This window comes from Pleurodeles waltl, chromosome 4_1 (assembly GCF_031143425.1).
Source record: "Pleurodeles waltl isolate 20211129_DDA chromosome 4_1, aPleWal1.hap1.20221129, whole genome shotgun sequence".
NCBI lineage: Eukaryota > Metazoa > Chordata > Amphibia > Caudata > Salamandridae > Pleurodeles > Pleurodeles waltl.
This window is the reverse complement of record NC_090442.1, coordinates 153,072,083-153,095,075: the sequence shown is the minus strand read 5'-3', so window position 1 is coordinate 153,095,075 and position 22,993 is coordinate 153,072,083. Positions and strand designations below refer to the sequence as shown.

General features: G+C 47.4%; 1 long non-coding RNA gene across 1 annotated transcript in view; it reads right to left on the bottom strand.

The window, feature by feature from the left end:
* Window positions 1–297: 297 nt before the first annotated feature.
* Window positions 298–22,993, bottom strand: part of LOC138287489 (uncharacterized) — a 72,104-nt gene continuing 49,408 nt past the window's right edge. The window contains exon 4 of the long non-coding RNA XR_011202223.1: window positions 298–433. This is a non-coding gene — a long non-coding RNA (uncharacterized lncRNA). The remainder of the gene's footprint in view (window positions 434–22,993) is intronic.

The following is a 22,993-nucleotide window of genomic DNA, read 5'->3' as shown; positions in this document are numbered from 1 at the left end:
TGTGAGGGGGTTTTGTATGTGTGATCGTGTATGTATCTGTAAACGTGTATAAGTGAGCGTAATGGTCAGATGGCGTGTGATGTCACTTTCGCTACCCCTGGCCTTTTGGTGGATTGACGTTCATACGCCCTCCTCCCCTATCTTTCATCTCTAACTCTCCTTGTTCCTTTTCCCTGGTTTCTCTGCTGTTTTGAGTCTTTTTCGTCGTTCTTTTCAGAGTTCAGGTGCTTTTAAATACCTTATGCAGACTTTTATGAAAGATACAATAAAAGACAGCAACAACCTACTTACCAAACATTCACCTTAAGAGTTTCAGATGCAACAACACCGCTGGGGCTCTTGTGCCCAAGGAGCGAGCCAAAGAAGCCGCTGCCAGGCCAGGCAGGGAGGCAACGCCACCGCTCTCGGTGTTTCTGCTGGACTTTACACCTTGCTGACAGACAAACAGAAGAAACGTGTGAAGAAAGCGCGAAGTCTCCGAGGAGAGTGGAATATATTCACACAACATCACGAGTCAATGTTTGCTAGAACATAAATCATTCCAGCACTAACTCCCTGATAAAGCGGGGCTGTCTCTAACCCCACATATATGGTAAGGCCCAGTCAGGGGCGTAGGAGACACTGAGGCGGTCATTCTGACCCTGGCGGTCAAAGACCGCCAGGGCGGAGGACCGCGGGAGCACCGCCGACAGGCCGGCGGTGCTCCAATGGGGATTCCGACCGCGGCGGTAAAGCCGCGGTCGGACCGGCACCACTGGCGGGCTCCCGCCAGTGTACCGCCGCCCCATTGAATCCTCCACGGCGGCGCAGCTTGCTGCGCCGCCGAGGGGATTACGACCCCCCCTACCACCATCCAGATCCCGGCGGTCCGACCGCCGGGATCCGGATGGCGGTAGGGGGGGTCGCGGGGCCCCTGGGGGCCCCTGCAGTGCCCATGCCACTGGCATGGGCATTGCAGGGGCCCCCGTAAGAGGGCCCCTAAATGTATTTCACTGTCTGCTGCGCAGACAGTGAAATACGCGACGGGTGCAACTGCACCCGTCGCACAGCTTCCACTCCGCCGGCTCGATTCCGAGCCGGCTTCATCGTGGAAGCCTCTTTCCCGCTGGGCTGGCGGGCGGCCTGAAGGCGACCGCCCGCCAGCCCAGCGGGAAAGTCAGAATTACCGAACGGTAAGCTGACGGCGGGACTTTGGCGGGCGGCCTCCGCCGCCCGCCAAGGTCAGAATGAGGGCCTGAATTTCTTGGGGGGACAGGATCAGCCTCGAGGGCCCAATACAAATTCTCTATGGTCTTTACACCGCTGACTCCAATAAGCCTGTACAATCATAGAGGTTTGAAGTGAAATGGTGTTATTAAAATACACTATTTTTTATACAAAGTTCAGATGCAGTTTTATCAAACACAGTCTAATGTACAGTAGGTCAGGGAGCCAAGGCTTCTGCTGTCAAAGTCAAACGCAACCTCGTGGCCCCAGGTTTGAGACTGCAGGATCTGCTTCTCATCCTTCGGAGGTTCTTAACATGTGTGCTTCTTAGTTGGTATGATATAGAGGCCGCATGAACATGGCTGGAAGTGCGTCATAAGCAGAGGAAGGTCTCTTGTGTTTTTAGGGTTGAGCCTGAGATAGCATGCGCTAGCACAGTGGTTTCCAACCTTTTGACTTCTGTGGACCCCCACTTTATCACTACTGGAACCCGGGGCCCCCCACTGAATCATTATTGGAATCCGGAGACCCCTCATTGAGTCATTACTGAAAGGTGGGGACCTAATCTGTTAACATTATTTAATTACTGAGCACTTGCAGACCCTCTGAGGGGCTTCGCGGACCCCCAGGGGACCCCGGACCACAGATTGAGACCCACTGCGCTAGCACATGTCTCGCTTGTGAGACTCTGTTGTTATGTAAAAAGGGCTTGGAGCCCGTCCATTGCTTGCCATTTGTTGGCTTGCATGGCACTCTTCTTTACACCCTTGTAGTTGGTCAAAGCAGGCATAACATAATTTCTGTTCCTGTCCGTGGAGCAGGGACCAAGCACTGACCGATTCAACTTAATCAGTGCCAGTCCACTTCTCCAGAGGTGATTGAGGACTTATTTTGTACTTTTTAACTTCTTGTGCCCATCAACCATAAGGCATGTGATTGGCAAAAACGTTCCCAGTGGGGCAAACATAATTGCAAAGTTTTATTTTCTATAGCTAACTTTTATTTATTTTGCCAAGTCTTCTTTTCTCACTTTGCACTCATGTTTTGATTTGTTTTTGCTTGTGGGTGCTGTTCTCAAAATATGACTTATCTTGATTTAAATATTGCAAACCAACATTGTTTCTTTCTTACTTGTAATTTTTGAAATCATGCTTTAACACATAATCATGCACTACACCCCAATCCACCCCACTCCAGTCCAATCCGCCCCACTCCAATCCAAACCACTCACCCCAATCCACTCCAGTCCACCACACTCCAATCCTCCCAGAGCACTCAAATCTGCCCCACGCCAATCCAAAAAATCTGACCCCCTCAAGACAGCAATCCTAAACAATCTGCCCCACTCCACAACAATCTGCTCCACCAGAATCCAAAAGAAATCTGCCCCACTCCAGTCCAACATAATCTGCCCCACTCAATCCAAAATAATCTGCCCCAGTCCAAACTGCCCCCTCCAACCAAAATAAACCTTCTCCACCCTAGTTCAAAACAATCTGCCCCATTCCAATCCAAAACAATCTGCCTCACTGCAATCTACCCCACTCAATCTAAAACAATCTGCCCCAATCAAATCCAAAACAATCTGGCCTACTCAAATCCAAAGCAATCTACCCTTCTCCAATCCAAATCAACCTGCCCCACTCCAATCCAAAATAATATGCCCCACTCCAGTCCAAAACAATCTACCCCACTCCAGTCTGCCCCAGTCCAGTCCTCCCCACTACAGTACACCTCACTCCGTCCTAATCCACCACACTCCAATCCTCCCAACCCACCGTACTCCAATCTGCCACACTCCAATCCAGCAAGCCAAAACAATCTGCCCCACCCCAATCCAAAACAGTCTGCCCCACTCCAATCCAAACCAATCTGCTCCACTCCAATCCAAACCAATCTGCCCCACTCCAACCTGCACCACTCCAATCCAAAATAGTCTGCCCCACTCCAATCCAAAACAATCTGTCCCACTCCAATCTGCTCCACTCCAATCCAAAACGACCTATCCCACTCCAGTCGACCCTGCTCCAATCCAGTCCATCTCACCCCAATCCAATCCACACCACTCCATCCCAATTCACCCCACTCCAATTCACCAGTCCACCCCACACCAAGCCAATCCACCCCAATCCATTCCACTGCAATCCAGCCTAATCCAATGCACCCCACTGCAATCCAATCTACCACACTCCAATCCAATCCACCACAATCAACCCCACTCCAGTCCCACCTCACTGCAGTCCACCCCACTCCAATCCAATCCACCCTAATTCACCCCAGTCCAACACAGTTTATCATAATACACCACATCCCAATCCAATTCATCCCACACTGTCTTAATCCACTCCATCCCACTCCAATCCACCCCACCCCACTCCCCCCATCCAAATCCAATCCACCCTCTCTACGCCAACCTACCCCACCCCAATCCAACCTCTCAAGGTCACCCCACCCCATTTCAATCTACCCACTGCAATTCACCCCATCCAGTCCAGTTCACTCCAACCCACCTCACTCTACTCCAATCCACCCCACTCCCATCCATCCCACTCCACTCCAGCTCACCTGCACTCCACTCTACTCCAGTCCACCCCACTCTACCCCATCCCACCCCACTCTACCCCAAGTCAATAAACACCATCCCAGTTCAGTTCACCCCACTCAAATCCACCACATTCCAGTCCACCGCACCCCAATCCAATCCAGTCAACCCCACTCTAATGCATCCACTCCACTCTAGTCTAACCCCCCCCACTTTTTCCAGTCCAATTCACCCCACCCAACTCCAATCCGTCCAGCACACCCCACTCAAATTCACCCCACTCTAATCCAATCTACCCCACTCCAGTCTAATCCACCCTAGTACAGTCCAATCAGTCCAATCAAATTCAACCAATCCCAGTCCAGATTAATCCACCCCCCTCAATTTCACCCCACTCAAAACCACCCCAATCCACCCTCCCTAGTCCTATCACTTAAATTCAATACACCCATCCCAATCCAATCTAGTCACCGCATTCTAATCCACTTCACCCCATTCAAATCTAGCCCACTCCAATCTCTCAAACTCCATTCAATCCACCACACTCTACTCCAATTGTATTCACTAACTCAATCCAATCCAACCCACTCCACCCTATTCCACTCCATTTTACGATACTCTGAACTCTACTCTCCTCTAGGACACTCTACTGCCCCTAATCCACTCTACCACCCACTCCAGGCCACTAACTTTTAACCATGTTGAACAGCACCCACACTGGTGTGCAATATAGCAAAAACGCATTGCCATAGCCACAGGCAAGATCTTTGGTCCAATGCTTGTTTTTTTGCAGCTTTGTGTACCAGGAACTTGACCCAAAGTTACTTGAGACCTTTGCATGAGCACCTATTATATTACATAAGATCATATTAATTTTTTTTGGTGCAGAAAAATTAAGTGATTTGCTCAGAGTTACAGGATGTTGAGCTGACACCAAGACTCAAACCTGGTTCCCAAATTCCATAGTTGGCATCTCTGGCCATAATACCACATCCTCTCCTTTAGATAAAATATATTTTGGGAGCAGGACGCTCTCCTAACTGGATTTATGGTCAGAAAAATGCATCTAACTCGCCTTACTGTACACTGATTATGTCAGAGTGCTCTGATGTGGCTGCAAAGACTAGATGGATACTAAACAAAACATGTAGTAAATATGGCTCAAAGCAGAGTGGCAACAGAGATAAAGAGAGTTCCTTCAAAAATGTGTCTGAGTGTTACATGGGGTTGGGAGTCTGAAACAGATACATTTTCTCCTTTCTATGGTCTTTTTTTTCTCATGGACTGGGGCAATCAGAGAAGCCCGCACCTCATGTTGCCCAAAAGTCAGCTACAAGTGGAGTAGGGCATCATGAAATGGAGCAGCCCGGAAAGAAAGGGCAGTGTTTCATGCCAGTATTGTGTGTGTTGGGAAAGAGTGAGGATGTCTGAGCCCATCTGCTTATTCCTTTCAAAGGTTGCTGAAGAGCAGTGGGGCTAGCCCTGAGCTTGTGTAGATAAAAAATGCATTGCTGACGTGCAATGGGAGGCCTAGGAAAGGTGCATGGTAGAAAGTGCCTGGTTTTCTATGGTGTTGCCGAAATAGGGAGGCAAGCCCCTTATAGTCACATCTCTGACTCAACATCCATAGTACTCAGGATCACAGTCCCCATAGTTTGCACAAAATTGAGAGGGATCTTTGTGATAACAGCCTCATTGTGTGACCTGCAAGGTGGTCATAAGTACTTGAGGCAGGGTCAGACTGAGAAAGAAAATAGGCCCAGGCACCAAAAGAAAAGTGACCCTGTTAGCAAATCAGATAGCTAAAAATGTGGGCCAGAAATCGGGGCAGGACCAAACTTGTAAAGACACTGCAAAGGTGTTTTGCGAGCAGGGGACTGCCAAATTATGTGGCAGAGTTGAGTAAATTATGTGTCAGGAAAAGGCAAATTAGGCAGCGTAATGCAGCACATTTTTTAATAGTATTCATTATTTTGTTATTTTGACACTTGTTAACACACTTTGGGCATTGGTTGCACCTCATTAGTTGCGGTTTAATATCCAGTTTTAAAATACAGCAATAAGCAACAGAAAGGTGACCAGTCAACTTTTGCAAAGGGCCTTCCACTGTGCTGCAACACGTGTCGCTTTGTGCTTACTAACTTTTGAACCATATGAGCTAGAAACATTTTTTCCTTAAAATCAGTCTGCAGATTATGCAGCAGATGATGCTTCATGTGGCAAATCCATCGTTATATGAAAAATGCAGCAGTTGCACAATTGCATGATTCCAGCATGCCCTGGGAATGGCAGACTGCATGCATGTGCATTTGCTACAAGCAATGGTTGTGGTAATATCAGTTAAATCAACAGTACAAACCAACCCACAAACAATAAACTGTCCCACAAACATCCAAATACCCACACATTGACCTGTCAAACCTGCCCCTCTGGCACAGCCAGGTTGCCTACAGTCCAGTCTGACCATGTCAACACAACGGGGTAGAAAGCACTTAAATCAGAGTGATTTTTCAACTATTAAACTGCAGGCAATAACACTTTCTGTTTCACTTGTTTGGTTTGAAAGCACTTTTTTCGCCAAAAGGAGTGCATGATGAAACATTTGATCTGTTTAATAAATCCGAAAAGCTTCCGTGGGGGCCTCTTGCTGGACTAAATTGAAAGGCTTAAGGCACAGCAAACACATTGCTCATGGCATCTGCTAGCAGTGCACTTCCATTAAGTGGCAAATCTACACGAAACAAGTAAGGAGCGGGTTTGCTTTCCTCTTTATTTCTGTACTTGCAGCGGGTTGCATAAAAAATGCCTCACTTGACCACCATGAATGTGGGGTTAGCTACCCACTCCGGGGATAAAAGCATTTCCCTTTGCCAGGGGGTGTGAACTGTGCTACTCAGAAGCAGAAGAGGCCTCCCTGCAGTGCCCTCAGGCCAGGATAGGAGGCAGCGCACCACATGCTGTGCCTGCTCGGCTGACCATTGTCATTCTAAATAGAATGACAATAGCCAGCCATTATTTAGTGCTAAATGGGGAGCCTGCCACAAACCTGAAAGAAAGGCCTACACCTGACCTCAGGAATTTGTCCTCAGACACTGTGAATACATGCCTTTAAAATCGGACTGAAGGCTTGTTATCTTTTCAAACGCAGGGCCATCATAGATAATGTTTTAACGGTCAACTAGCCCTGCAAACAGTGAAAGTGTGGAGGAGATATGTTTTGTCCCCTGTGTCCCCTCGACTCCAAAATCTGGGGGGGGGGGTAATTCCCCCACACTTCCTACGCCCATGGGCCCAGTAATCAATCAAGTGTGACTGCAGCTGTAGCGTTCTTCACGTACGTATCAACTTGGGGCATTCGCCACAACACCCTGTTTGATGCCTAACTTGTCGATTCAAACAAAAAACAATTTGTTGTTTCTAGATCAAACATCATCGAAACAGTTGTTCGTGGGGGTTCAATGCCAAACCTGACTGCAAAATGTAACTCCTCACCTGCGATTGCTGATTATTAAAACAGAGAATTTAAAGAAGCAGACAGTTCAAACAAAGTTGCTGAACTGGAGGAAGGACCTTTTGTCTTTGGAGGGTAAAATTTAGTACCCTCATTTCTATATTTCCATTTAAAGCACTGCTATATTCAGTGCTTTAAATGGGCAGGTATTGTCCGGCACTGAGTACTTGCACTTCTTGAATTTGAAATGGAGAGCACTTGCACTTCTCAGCACTGCTGCAATACATTTAATAGGAGGGTACCGGCACTTCTCAGCGGCAAACAGGTACTCTGAGTAGTGTGTACATGGACTTCTATATTTCCATTTAAAGCACTGGCTATACTCGGTGTACCAGATGTGGCGTAAGAGCCAGATCCGCAACTGTATAATGTGACTGGTGCTCATATAAAATAAATGCCCCTTGGCCAAGGTCGCTCTATACAACACTGCAAAGAAGAAAAAAAAAAAAGACAACAAGAAGTTATTTCAACAGATTATTCCATGTGTACTCACAAACATTTTTCAAGGGGCCAAAACCTTTGGTCTCAGATGTGTCAGAGGGCCGCATTGATGCCAGTAGGGTGGCGTCTGGGTTTGGGGGGGTCAGGGTGGCACCAGTCAGATGAGTGTAGAGGAAGCTACAAATATACATTTAGTGGCTGAATTGCACAATGTGGAACCAGAAAACCTGGGATTATTCCCAGCTACCCCACTTAACCAAATTGTGAGTTGCTAGGCAATTGTTTTATTTCACTTTCCCTCTCTTTTCTTCTTTATGACATATGTGTCCCTTGAAATACATGACTTCAGGATGGTGCGCTGTAAAACCTTATTATGTGTTTGATTTAATAAACAGTTTTTCATGCATAATAGTAACCCAGGCCTCCCAAATAGTGCATTTAACAACTCACTTGCCTAATAGTTCATTATTGGCTTGTCAATGTGTGGGGGGGGGGGAGAAGAAATGTTTTTAAATCCATATTTTAAAACTTTCACTATTAAACAAAATACTTTTCTTTGCATTGATAATCTTATGTACTAAGGTGAAACACTTATGGATGTTAATGTAATACACTTTGTGAATTATAAAGCTACTTTATTATGTGTCTATACTTTTGCTGCAAGATGTCTTTAAAAATGAAGGTGTTCTTAAAGTTAATCGGAGTAGGACACCTTAGCTACTCCCTTTCTTTAACGTCAATTAACTTTTAAATAAACGCTTGCCAGTTAATTTAACAACTTTTTAATGTTAATGCTCAGTCGATTAAACAGCAGCCCAGTGCTGCTGTTGACCCGGAGGCTACATGTAAAGGTCAAGAGGTCTGCATGAGACCTCTGAGCCCTACTAAGAGTGGGTGCATGAGTGTCTGGGTGGGTCTGTGAGTGGGTGCGTAAGGGACTGAGTGTATGTGTGTGTGTGTAAGAGATTGAACGAGCGAGAGAGAAGGAGTTTTTTAGGCTTTGATGTATGATATAGTTATAATGCGATATTTCGGCACAAATTGAAAAGAAAAATGTATTTGTCAATTAAAAAGAGTAAGATCTCCTTTCAGTATAAGCCATAAACATTTCCACTTAAAAAAAAAAAGTGAATGAAATGTCCAGGAACCCACCTGGTCTCGAACCCTAACGTCACACTTGAACTTTTCAGGGGGTTTTCATATATATTTTTTTTTAGCTCTTTATGGGCTGTCTGGGACAGCAGAGGGAGCCTCCAGGACTCTCTGTGGTCCCCGATTATGTGTGTGTGTGTGTGTGTGTATCTATATATATGTACATACATATTCAATAAGCCCTTATGGGCTATATGGAACCCTCAAGGCCTCCCCCACAGTCCCCCTTTAATTTTTTTAAATTTTATTTTTGAAAGCCCTTTACTGGCTATCTGGAACCGCAGGAGGAGCCTCAAGGCCTCTCCCGCGGTGCTATTACTCCAGTAAGCAGGCAGCTGCTTTTAACATCAGCTGCCTGGTTGCTGGAATAATGCATCCCTGAAAGCTCCACTGTTTCAACAGAAAAACTGTCTGTATGTATATATATATATATATATATATATATATATGTATATATATATATATATATAGAAAATGTCACTTACCCAGTGTACATCTGTTTGTGGCATGTTTCTCTGCAGATTCACATGCTGTGCACTGTTCCTGCCATCTAGTGTTGGGCTCGGAGTGTTACAAGTTGTTTTTCTTCGAAAAAGTATTTTCGAGTCACGGGACCGAGTGACTCCTCTATTTCGGCTCCATTGCGCATGGGCATCGACTCCGTCTTAGATTGTTTTCCCGCATAGGGTGAGGTAGGAGTGGTAGAATGAGAATAGTAAAGATATCCATGCCATGGGAGAGATATGTATGTACATAGTTTGTGCTAAAGGAATGTTTATTTACATATATACACAATTTTTACTTGAAACTTAAATGGCTACAGGCTCCCGGGGAGGGCACATGTGAATCTGCAGCGGAACATGGCACGAACAGATGTACACTTGGTAAGTTAAATTTTCCGTTCGATGGCATGTGTAGCTGCAGATACACATGCTGTGTATAGACTACAAAGCAGTAATCCTCCCAAAAGCAGTGGTCAGTCTGTAGGAGTTGAAGTTGTTTGAAATAATGTTCTTAGTACAGCCTGTCCTACTGTGGCTTGTTGTGTTGCTAACACATCTACACAGTAGTGTTTGGTAAACGTGTGAGGTGTGGACCAAGTGGCTGCCTTAGAAATCTCTGTCATTGGTATGTTACCTAGAAAGGCCATTGTTGCTCCTTTCTTTCTAGTGGAGTGTGCCTTTGGTGTAATGAGTAGCTCTCTTTTAGCTTTTAGGTAACAAATTTGTATGCATTTGACTATCCATCTGGCTATGCCCTGTTTGGATATAGGGTTACCAGCATGGGGTTTTTGGAAAGCGACGAACAATTGTTTAGTTTTATGAAATGGTTTTGTTCTGTCTATATAGTACATTAGTGCTCTTTTTATGTCTAATGTATGGAGTGCTCTTTCTGCCACTGAGTCTGGCTGTGGGAAGAAGCCTGGGAGCTCCACAGTTTGATTTAAATGAAACGGTGAGATGACTTTTGGCAGAAATTTTGGATTGGTGCGGAGAACTATTTTATGTTTGTGTACTTGTATGAAAGGTTCTTCGATAGTGAACGCTTGTATTTCACTAACTCTTCGTAGTGAAGTGAAAGCTACTAGAAATGCCACCTAGAAATGCCACCTTCCAAGTTAAGAATTGGATTTGGCAAGAATGCGTGGGTTCAAAAGGTGGACCCATGAGTCGTGTAAGTACAATATTAAGGTTCCACGAGGGTACTGGTGGGGTTCTTGGAGGTATGATCCTTTTTAGTCCTTCCATAAAGGCTTTAATAACTGGTATTCTAAATAGTGATTTTGTGTGTTTAATCTGCAAGTAAGCAGAGATTGCAGTGAGATGCATTTTGATGGAAGAAAAAGTGAGATTGCTTTTTGTAGGTGTAGTAAATAACCTACAATATCTTGTATGGAGGCATCTAACGGTGTTATGTGTTTTGCTTGGCAGTAGAAAACAAACCTTTTCCATCTATTAGCATAGCAATGCCTGGTGGTAGGTTTTCTTGCCTGTTTAATGACTTCCATACACTCATTTGGAAGATTTAGATAGCCAAACTCTAAGACTTCAGGAGCCAAATTGCTAGGTTGAGCGTCGCTGGATTGGGGTGCCTGATCTGTTGTTTGTGTTGTGTTAACAGATCTGGTCTGTTTGGAGGTTTGATGTGAGGTACTACAGAGAGGTCCAACAGTGTGGTGTACCATGGTTGGCGTGCCCACGTTGGTGCTAGGAGTATTAGTTTGAGTTTGTTTTGACTCAGTTTGTTGACTAGAAAAGGAATGAGTGGGAGAGGGGGGAAAAGCGTAAGCAAATATCCCTGACCAATTGATCCATAGAGCATTGCCCTTGGACTGAGGGTGGGGGTACCTGGACGCAAAGTTTTGGCATTTTGCGTTTTGTTTTGTGGCGAACAGATCTATGTCTGGTGTCCCCCACTGGCGAAAGTATTCTTGTAGTATCTGGGGATGTATTTCCCACTCGTGAGTTTGCTGGTGATCTCGACTGAGATTGTCCGCTAATTGATTGTGAATGCCTGGAATATATTGCGCTATAAGGCGAATGTTGTTGTGAAATGCCAAATATTTTGTGCTAGGAGGCATATTTGTGATGAGTGTGTCCCCCCTTGTTTGTTTAGGTAGTACATTGTTGTCATATTGTCTGTTTTGACAAGAATGTGTTTGTGAGCTAGAAGAGGGTGAAATGCTTTTAGTGCTAGGAAGACTGCTAGCAGCTCTAAGTGATTTATGGGTAGTTGTTTCTGTTGACTGTCCCATTGCCCTTGTATATTGTGATTGTTGTGGTGTGCTCCCCACCCAATCATTGATGCATCTGTTGTGAGAATGGCGTGAGGCACAGGGTCTTGAAAAGGCCACCCTTTGTTTAAATTTACAGGGTTCCACCATTGAAGCGAATAGTGTGTTTGGCGGTCTATCAACACTAGATCTTGGAGTTGACCCTGTGCCTGCGTCCATTGTTTTGCGAGGCACTGCAGTAAGGGCTGCATGTGTAGCCGCATGTTTGGGACAATTGCGATGCATGATGCCATCATGCCTAGGAGTTTCATGACAAATCTGACTGTGTAGTGCTGATTTGGTTGTATCTTTGGTACCATGGTTTGGAATGATTGTACCCTTTGTGGGCTTGGACTGGCAATCGCTTTTTGAGTGTTGAGTGTTGCTCCCAAGTATTGTTGTAGTTGGGATGGTTGCAAGTGTAATTTTTGGTAATTTATGGAAAACCCTAGTGTGTGTAGGGTATTTATTACGTACCATGTGTGATTTTGACACTGCTGTTGCATGTTGGCTTTTATTAGCCAATCGCCGAGATATGGGAATACGTGCATGTGCTGTCTCCTTATATGGGCCGCTACTACTGCGAGGCATTTTGTAAACACTCTGGGGGCTGTTGTTATCCCGAAGGGTAATACTTTGAATTGGTAATGTTTTCCTTGTATGACAAACCTGAGGTATTTTCTGTGAGATGGGTGGATGGGTATATGAAAATACGCATCTTTTAAATCCAGTGTTGACATGTATTCTCCCTGTTTTAGTAAGGGGACTACATCTTGTAGTGTCACCATGTGAAAGTGTTCTGATTTGATGAATAGGTTGAGAGTCCTGAGATCTAAAATTGGTCTTAGTGTTTTGTCCTTTTTGGGAATAAGGAAATATAGGGAATAAACCCCTGTTCCTTTTTCTTGGTGAGGTACTAGTTCTATGGCTTGTTTTTTTAATAGTGCCTGCACCTCTGTTTGTAACATTGCTAGATGTTGCGACGACAGTTTGTGCGCTCTTGGGGGAATATCTGGAGGAAAATGTGTGAATTCTATACAGTAACCATGTTGGATAATTGATAGAACCCATGTGTAAAGAAATGGCTCCCTGTTGCAGTTACCCCCCACTTTTTGCCTGATACTGATGCTGACTTGACTGAGAAGAGTGCTGGGACCCTGCTAACCAGGCCCCAGCACCAGTGTTCCTTCACCTAAAATGTACCATTGTATCCACAATTGGCACACCCTGGCATTCAGATAAGTCCCTTGTAACTGGTACTTCTAGTACCAAGGGCCCTGATGCCAAGGAAGGTCTCTAAGGGCTGCAGCATGTCTTATGCCACCCTAGAGACCCCTCACTCAGCAGACACACTGCTTACAAGCCTGTGGGTGCTAGTGAGAACAAAATGAGTAAGTCGACATGGCACTCCCCTCAGGGTGCCATGCCAGCCTCTCACTGCCTATGCAGTATAGGTAAGACACCCCTCTAGCAGGCCTTACAGCCCTAAGGCAGGGTGCACTATACCATAGGTGAGGGTACCAGTGCATGAGCATGGTACCCCTACAGTGTCTAAACAAAACCTTAGACATTGTAAGTGCAGGGTAGCCATAAGAGTATATGGTCTAGGAGTCTGTCAAACACGAACTCCACAGCACCATGATGGCTACACTGAAAACTGGGAAGTTTGGTATCAAACTTCTCAGCACAATAAATGCACACTGATGCCAGTGTACATTTTATTGTAAAATACCCCACAGAGGGCACCTTAGAGGTGCCCCCTGAAACTTAACCAACTGTCTGTGTAGGCTGACTAGTTCCAGCAGCCTGCCACACCAGAGACATGTTGCTGGCCCCATGGGGAGAGTGCCTTTGTCACTCTGAGGCCAGTAACAAAGCCTGCACTGGGTGGAGATGCTAACACCTCCCCCAGGCAGGAACTGTGACACCTGGCGGTGAGCCTCAAAGGCTCCCCCCTTTGTCACAGCCCAGCAGGGCACTCCAGCTTAGTGGAGTTGCCCGCCCCCTCCGGCCACGGCCCCCACTTTTGGCGGCAAGGCTGGAGGGAACAAAGAAAGCAACAAGGAGGAGTCACTGGCCAGTCAGGACAGCCCTTAAGGTGTCCTGAGCTGAAGTGACTCTAACTTTTAGAAATCCTCCATCTTGCAGATGGAGGATTCCCCCAATAGGGTTAGGATTGTGACCCCCTCCCCTTGGGAGGAGGCACAAAGAGGGTGTACCCACCCTCAGGGCTAGTAGCCATTGGCTACTAACCCCCCAGACCTAAACACGCCCTTAAATTTAGTATTTAAGGGCTACCCTGAACCCTAGAAAATTAGATTCCTGTAACTACAAGAAGAAGGACTGCCTAGCTGAAAACCCCTGCAGAGGAAGACCAGAAGACGACAACTGCCTTGGCTCCAGAAACTCACCGGCCTGTCTCCTGCCTTCCAAAGATCCTGCTCCAGCGACGCCTTCCAAAGGGACCAGCGACCTCGACATCCTCTGAGGACTGCCCCTGCTTCGAAAAGACAAGAAACTCCCGAGGACAGCGGACCTGCTCCAAGAAAAGCTGCAACTTTGTTTCCAGCAGCTTTAAAGAACCCTGCAAGCTCCCCGCAAAGAGCGTGAGACTTGCAACACTGCACCCGGCGACCCCGACTCGGCTGGTGGCGATCCAACACCTCAGGAGGGACCCCAGGACTACTCTAAGACTGTGAGTACAAAAACCTGTCCCCCCTGAGCCCCCACAGCGCCGCCTGCAGAGGGAATCCCGAGGCTTCCCCTGACCGCGACTCTTTGAATCCTAAGTCCCGACACCTGGGAGAGACCCTGCACCCGCAGCCCCCAGGACCTGAAGGACCAGACTTTCACTGGAGAAGTGACCCCCAGGAGTCCCTCTCCCTTGCCCAAGTGGAGGTTTCCCCGAGGAACCCCCCCCTTGCCTGCCTGCAGCGCTGAAGAGATCCCTAGATCTCCCATTGACTTCCATTACAAACCCGACGCTTGTTTCTACACTGCACCCGGCCGCCCCCGCGCTGCTGAGGGTGAAATTTCTGTGTGGGCTTGTGTCCCCCCCGGTGCCCTACAAAACCCCCCTGGTCTGCCCTCCGAAGACGCGGGTACTTACCTGCAAGCAGACCGGAACCGGGGCACCCCCTTCTCTCCATTCTAGCCTATGTGTTTTGGGCACCACTTTGAACTCTGCACCTGACCGGCCCTGAGCTGCTGGTGTGGTGACTTTGGGGTTGCTCTGAACCCCCAACGGTGGGCTACCTTGGACCAAGAACTAAGCCCTGTAAGTGTCTTACTTACCTGGTTAACCTAACAAATACTTACCTCCCCTAGGAACTGTGAAATTTGCACTGTGTCCACTTTTAAAACAGCTATTTGTGAATAACTTGAAAAGTATACATGCAATTTTGATGATTTGAAGTTCCTAAAGTACTTACCTGCAATACCTTTCGAATGAGATATTACATGTAGAATTTGAACCTGTGGTTCTTAAAAATAAACTAAGAAAAGATATTTTTCTATATAAAAACCTATTGGCTGGATTTGTCTCTGAGTGTGTGTACCTCATTTATTGTCTATGTGTATGTACAACAAATGCTTAACACTACTCCTTGGATAAGCCTACTGCTCGACCACACTACCACAAAATAGAGCATTAGTATTATCTATTTTTACCACTATTTTACCTCTAAGGGGAACCCTTGGACTCTGTGCATGCTATTCCTTACCTTGAAATAGCACATACAGAGCCAACTTCCTACATTGGTGGATCAGCGGTGGGGTACAAGACTTTGCATTTGCTGGACTACTCAGCCAATACCTGATCACACGACAAATTCCAAAATTGTCATTAGAAATTCATTTTTGCAATTTGAAATTGTTCTAAATTCTTAAAAGTCCTGCTAGGGCCTTGTGTGTTAAGTCCCTGTTTAGCATTGTCTTTTAGAAGTTTAAAAGTTTGTTAAAAGTTTGAATTAGATTCTAGAAACAGTTTTAGATTCTTAAAAAAGTATTCCAACTCTTAGCAGAATAATGTCTGATACAGAGATGCAGGTGGTGGAACTCGACACCACACCTTACCTCCATCTTAAGATGAGGGAGCTAAGGTCTCTCTGTAATATAAAGAAAATAACCATTGGCTCCAGACCTACCAAAATTCAGCTCCAGGAGCTGTTGGCAGAGTTTGAAAAAGCCAACCCCTCTGAGGATGACTTCACAGAGGAAGAAATTAGTGACTTGGAGGGCAATTCCCCCCTTCCAGTCCTAAATAGGGAGACCAGGGCCTCTCAAGCCCTGTCTCCAAAAATGATAGTCAGAAATGTTGCTTCCCTCACAGGAGGGTCCAGCACTTCTGAAATCACTGAGGATGCTCTCAGTGAAGATGACCCCCTGTTAGCCAGGATGGTCAAAAGATTGGCTTTGGAAAAGCAGCTCCTAGCCATAGAAAGGGAAAGAAAAGAGATGGGCCTAGGTCCCATCAATGGTGGCAGCAACTTAAATAGGGTCAGAGATTCTCCTGACATCCTAAAAATCCCCAAAGGGATTGTAACAAAATATGAAGATGGTGATGACATCACCAAATGGTTCACAGCTTTTGAGAGGGCTTGTGTAACCAGAAAAGTGAACAGATCTCACTGGGGTGCTCTCCTTTGGGAAATGTTCACTGGAAAGTGTAGGGATAGACTCCTCACACTCTCTGGAAAAGATGCAGAATCTTATGACCTCATGAAGGGTACCCTGATTGAGGGCTTTGGATTCTCCACTGAGGAGTATAGAATTAGATTCAGGGGGGCTCAAAAATCCTCGAGCCAGACCTGGGTTGATTTTGTAGACTACTCAGTAAAAACACTAGATGGTTGGTTAACTGGAAATGAAGTGAGTGACTATGTTGGGCTTTATAATTTGTTTATGAAAGAACACATTTTAAGTAACTGCTTCAATGAAAAGTTGCATCAGTATCTGGTAGACCTAGGTCCAATTTCTCCCCAAGAATTGGGAAAGAAGGCAGACCACTGGGTCAAGACTAGGGTAACCAAAACTTCCACTGGGGGTGACCAAAAGAAAGGGGTTACAAAAACTCCCCAGGAGAAAGTGGGTAACACTAGAAACAAAGAAAAAGAGTCCTCTGTAGGCCCCCAAAAACCAGAACAGGTGGGTGGGCCCCAAGACACAACCCAAAACAAAGGTGGGTACCAGGGTAAGAACTGGGATGCCACTAAGGCATGGTGCCACAACTGTAAACAGTCTGGGCACCACACCAAGGACACTTCTTGTCCCAAAAACAAACCCCAGAACAAAATTCCTGGGGTAACCAGTGTAGCCATGGGAGATGACTCCTCAGATGAGGAGGTCTTCCTAGCCTTCAACTGGAAACAGGGCCCAACAGGTGAGTTGGAGATTCCAGAGGGAAGTAGACACTTCCACCACCTACTGGTGAATGGAATCCCAACCACTGCCCTGAGAGACACTTGTGCCAGTCACACTATTGTGCATGACAGGCTGGTGCTCTCAAACCAGTACATCCCAGGTGAGACTGCCAGGGTAAGAGTGAGCCTAGACAGGGTCACTAAGAGGCCTGTGGCTTTAGTGCCCATAGAAGTGGGTGGCACTCTTAGCTGGAGAAGGGTAGTAGTCAGTACAGACCTCCCCCTTGATTGTCTCCTTGGAAATGACTACCCAGAGGTTAGTCAGAGCTCAAGAGAGGAACTGGTCCAGTGCCAGTCCTCTCCCAAGGATTCTGGAAGTCCTGCCTCTGCAGTAAATGCAAGCAGGCCCCAGAAGAAGAAGAAGAAGAAAAGAAAACAGAGTAGGAGGGGTGGACAACCTTTAGCCAAGGTTACAGCAAGCCAAGGAGATTCTGCTCCAGTAGGGGAGAACTCCAAAAATGGCCCTGATAAAGTCCAACCTGACCCACAAGAAGTCCTGGCTAGTCAGGCAACTGTTAAACCTGAGTGGGTGGCTCCTCAGCTAACAGAAGAAAGAGTGGAAGAAGGGTGTTTACTACAAGATGTGGTAACCCCCCACTCCAATACAGCAGACAGGCAACCTGAACCCAAAGAAGCCTGTAACTTAGCCCCTTCCCTTTTAGGTGAAGAGCTAAAGGTGTGGTTCTGGGCACTGACAGCTGTCAGTGGCCTCTGCTGGGTGTTAGCCTTTATGGCTGCACTATCCTTAGCATGGTGGTCTGACCCCATGCCAAATAGTAAGTTAGGCCCCCTGACCCTATTGGTCATGGTGGGGTTACTCCAGCTCTGGGTAACCTCTCTGGGTAAGCTAGGGGTAACCCTGGCCAAGATAAGGTTAGCAGAGGTGGATACCTCTAAGACCAAAATAGAAAGAATGGGTGGAGACATTGAAGAGGCAGACAAGAGGCAATTCAGCCTAGGTCCTATCACTGTGGAAGTAGGTCAGTTCCCCAAAGGGAATGACCTGAACAGAAGGATGTAAGGCAGAGTAGGCCCTGCAACTAACCAGCCTATTTCTCCTACTCTTCCTCGCCTGACAGACTAGGAAGACTCTCCCAGCTTGGGCTGAGTCTCCTGGCCTGTGGGCTGGGGGGGGCTTGTGTAAAGAAATGGCTCCCTGTTGCAGTTACCCCACACTTTTTGCCTGATACTGATGCTGACTTGACTGAGAAGAGTGCTGGGACCCTGCTAACCAGGCCCCAGCACCAGTGTTCCTTCACCTAAAATGTACCATTGTATCCACAATTGGCACACCCTGGCATTCAGATAAGTCCCTTGTAACTGGTACTTCTAGTACCAAGGGCCCTGATGCCAAGGAAGGTCTCTAAGGGCTGCAGCATGTCTTATGCCACCCTAGAGACCCCTCACTCAGCACAGACACACTGCTTACAAGCCTGTGGGTGCTAGTGAGAACAAAATGAGTAAGTCGACATGGCACTCCCCTCAGGGTGCCATGCCAGCCTCTCACTGCCTATGCAGTATAGGTAAGACACCCCTCTAGCAGGCCTTACAGCCCTAAGGCAGGGTGCACTATACCATAGGTGAGGGTACCAGTGCATGAGCATGGTACCCCTACAGTGTCTAAACAAAACCTTAGACATTGTAAGTGCAGGGTAGCCATAAGAGTATATGGTCTAGGAGTCTGTCAAACACGAACTCCACAGCACCATGATGGCTACACTGAAAACTGGGAAGTTTGGTATCAAACTTCTCAGCACAATAAATGCACACTGATGCCAGTGTACATTTTATTGTAAAATACCCCACAGAGGGCACCTTAGAGGTGCCCCCTGAAACTTAACCAACTGTCTGTGTAGGCTGACTAGTTCCAGCAGCCTGCCACACCAGAGACATGTTGCTGGCCCCATGGGGAGAGTGCCTTTGTCACTCTGAGGCCAGTAACAAAGCCTGCACTGGGTGGAGATGCTAACACCTCCCCCAGGCAGGAACTGTGACACCTGGCGGTGAGCCTCAAAGGCTCCCCCCTTTGTCACAGCCCAGCAGGGCACTCCAGCTTAGTGGAGTTGCCCGCCCCCTCCGGCCACGGCCCCCACTTTTGGCGGCAAGGCTGGAGGGAACAAAGAAAGCAACAAGGAGGAGTCACTGGCCAGTCAGGACAGCCCTTAAGGTGTCCTGAGCTGAAGTGACTCTAACTTTTAGAAATCCTCCATCTTGCAGATGGAGGATTCCCCCAATAGGGTTAGGATTGTGACCCCCTCCCCTTGGGAGGAGGCACAAAGAGGGTGTACCCACCCTCAGGGCTAGTAGCCATTGGCTACTAACCCCCCAGACCTAAACACGCCCTTAAATTTAGTATTTAAGGGCTACCCTGAACCCTAGAAAATTAGATTCCTGTAACTACAAGAAGAAGGACTGCCTAGCTGAAAACCCCTGCAGAGGAAGACCAGAAGACGACAACTGCCTTGGCTCCAGAAACTCACCGGCCTGTCTCCTGCCTTCCAAAGATCCTGCTCCAGCGACGCCTTCCAAAGGGACCAGCGACCTCGACATCCTCTGAGGACTGCCCCTGCTTCGAAAAGACAAGAAACTCCCGAGGACAGCGGACCTGCTCCAAGAAAAGCTGCAACTTTGTTTCCAGCAGCTTTAAAGAACCCTGCAAGCTCCCCGCAAAGAGCGTGAGACTTGCAACACTGCACCCGGCGACCCCGACTCGGCTGGTGGCGATCCAACACCTCAGGAGGGACCCCAGGACTACTCTAAGACTGTGAGTACAAAAACCTGTCCCCCCTGAGCCCCCACAGCGCCGCCTGCAGAGGGAATCCCGAGGCTTCCCCTGACCGCGACTCTTTGAATCCTAAGTCCCGACACCTGGGAGAGACCCTGCACCCGCAGCCCCCAGGACCTGAAGGACCGGACTTTCACTGGAGAAGTGACCCCCAGGAGTCCCTCTCCCTTGCCCAAGTGGAGGTTTCCCCGAGGAACCCCCCCCTTGCCTGCCTGCAGCGCTGAAGAGATCCCTAGATCTCCCATTGACTTCCATTACAAACCCGACGCTTGTTTCTACACTGCACCCGGCCGCCCCCGCGCTGCTGAGGGTGAAATTTCTGTGTGGGCTTGTGTCCCCCCCGGTGCCCTACAAAACCCCCCTGGTCTGCCCTCCGAAGACGCGGGTACTTACCTGCAAGCAGACCGGAACCGGGGCACCCCCTTCTCTCCATTCTAGCCTATGTGTTTTGGGCACCACTTTGAACTCTGCACCTGACCGGCCCTGAGCTGCTGGTGTGGTGACTTTGGGGTTGCTCTGAACCCCCAACGGTGGGCTACCTTGGACCAAGAACTAAGCCCTGTAAGTGTCTTACTTACCTGGTTAACCTAACAAATACTTACCTCCCCTAGGAACTGTGAAAATTGCACTAAGTGTCCACTTTTAAAACAGCTATTTGTGAATAACTTGAAAAGTATACATGCAATTTTGATGATTTGAAGTTCCTAAAGTACTTACCTGCAATACCTTTCGAATGAGATATTACATGTAGAATTTGAACCTGTGGTTCTTAAAAATAAACTAAGAAAATATATTTTTCTATATAAAAACCTATTGGCTGGATTTGTCTCTGAGTGTGTGTACCTCATTTATTGTCTATGTGTATGTACAACAAATGCTTAACACTACTCCTTGGATAAGCCTACTGCTCGACCACACTACCACAAAATAGAGCATTAGTATTATCTATTTTTACCACTATTTTACCTCTAAGGGGAACCCTTGGACTCTGTGCATGCTATTCCTTACCTTGAAATAGCACATACAGAGCCAACTTCCTACACCATGTGTCTGTGGTTATGTCTGACCAATGTTTGTGGTAAAATCTCAGTCTTCCTCCCACAGGTGATGTGTGTTGGGGGAGGCTGACGGGCAAGTCACTGCTTGTTATTAGTGGCCTGCTTAGTGGGCTGAAATTTCCCTCTTGACCTTGGGAATTGTCCCCTGAAGGACCCAGGAAACCCCCCTCTCTGATATTGTGATTGGTAGGTGGGTTTTGTTTGAGAGGTGGATGTTTCTGAAGGCTGTGGTCTGAAACCTCCCCTATATTGCTGTTTTCTGAATGTCCCTCTATATTGAGAGGAGTAGAGCGCTCCCATGGCTTTGGCCGTATCAGTGTCCTTCATTTTTTCGATGGCTGTGTCCACTTGTGGTCCAAACAATTGTTGTTGATTAAATGGCATGTTTAGGACCGCCTGTTGAATCTCTGGTTTGAAGCCTGAGGATCTCAACCAAGCATGGCGTCTAATTGTCACAGCAGTGTTCACTGTTCTTGCGGCAGTGTTGGCAGAATCTAATGCAGATCGTATCTGATTATTAGATATTGCTTGTCCCTCCTCTACTACTTGCTGAGCTCTTTTCTGATATTCCTTGGGGAGATGTTGGATGATATCGCTCATCTCGTCCCAAGGAGCTCGGTCATAACGTGCAAGAAGGGCCTGAGAGTTTGCAATGCGCCACTGATTGGCAGCTTGTGACACTACTCTCTTTCCTGCTGCGTCGAACTTCCTACTCTCATTATCTGGAGGTGGTGCATCTCCAGATGACTGCGAGTTGGCTCTCTTTCTCGCAGCTCCCACCACTACAGAGTCCGGGGGCAAACACTGGGTCCGACGGTGGTGGCTTGTATTTCTTTTCCACCGCGGTGTAATGGCTCTCCCTTTCACGGGCTCCATAAAAACCTGTTGGGCATGTTTAAGCATGCCTGGGAGCATAGGAAGCATGCGTTGTGGACAAAGTATTAAATAGAAAATCGTCCTCCAATGGCTCTGTATGCATGCTCACATTGTGGAATGCGGCTGCCCTAGCTAATACTTGAGTATATGAGGTGCTATCCTCGGGTGGAGAGGGTTTCGAAGGATAGCACTCTGGGCTATTGTCCGACACAGGATGATCGTAGAGGTCCCAGGGGTCTGTATCCTCTTGTGACTGCACAGTGTGTGTGGGTGACTGTGCAGTTGGCGTTGCAATAGGTGACAATGTTCTTTGCGGAGAATGTGGCGTAGAATGTTCTGGTGAAAAATGGCGTGACGGAGATCTTTCTCTGGGTACTTTAGCCCTTGGCTGTTCAGTGTCTGTCCGCCCTTAGAAAGCCAGTTTCCTTTTGAAGTTTAGAGGAGGTGCAGTTTGGATCTTCCCAGTATCCTTATGGATCTGTATCCTTCCCTGTGTTTCATCAAACTCCTCCATTGGAAGTTCCTCCTCAAGTCGGTGCCTCTCTTTTAGTTGCTTTGAGAGTCCATGTTCCTCGGTGTACGAGGCTTTTTTCGGCTCCAACGCTGTTTTTTTCAGCACCGAAATGCCCATGCTGATGGTAGGTCTCCGCTCCGAAAGACTCTTTCGAGGCTTCGACGACTCGATGTTGAGTTTTCTCGGAAGCGGGATCTCGGTTCGAGTGGCACGATTTTGGCCTTTTTCGGTGCCGAAGGTGTTGCTTGGTCACCGCTTATTTTTTTATGGGTCGAGCTATGGCCTTCCGGCAGTGGCGTCCCAGAGGCCTTATGTTTCTTCGACTGACTGTGGGCTTGGGTCGGGGCAGGCGTACTCACGTGTTGGCCTGCTGTAGGTGGTCGGTCTGCGTCGGAGTTGTCCGAGTCCGAACCTTGAATGGAGATAGCCATCTCCTGTTCTTCGACGTCGAGGTGCTCGGAACGTTGACACCATTTGCATCCGCCTCGCCCTCCGATCCCTCAAGGTCTTCTTCGATTTAAAGTACTTGCAGGCCTCGCAAGTATCTTCTCTGTGTTCCGGTGACAAACACAGATTACAGACCCGATGTTGGTCTGTGTAGGAATACTTGGCGTGGCACTGTGGGCAGAAACGGAAAGGGGGCCGGTCCATTAGGCTTCCACGTTTTCTGTTGTCGGGCCGACCAGGCCCTGGCTGGGTGCGGAAGCCCCGAAGG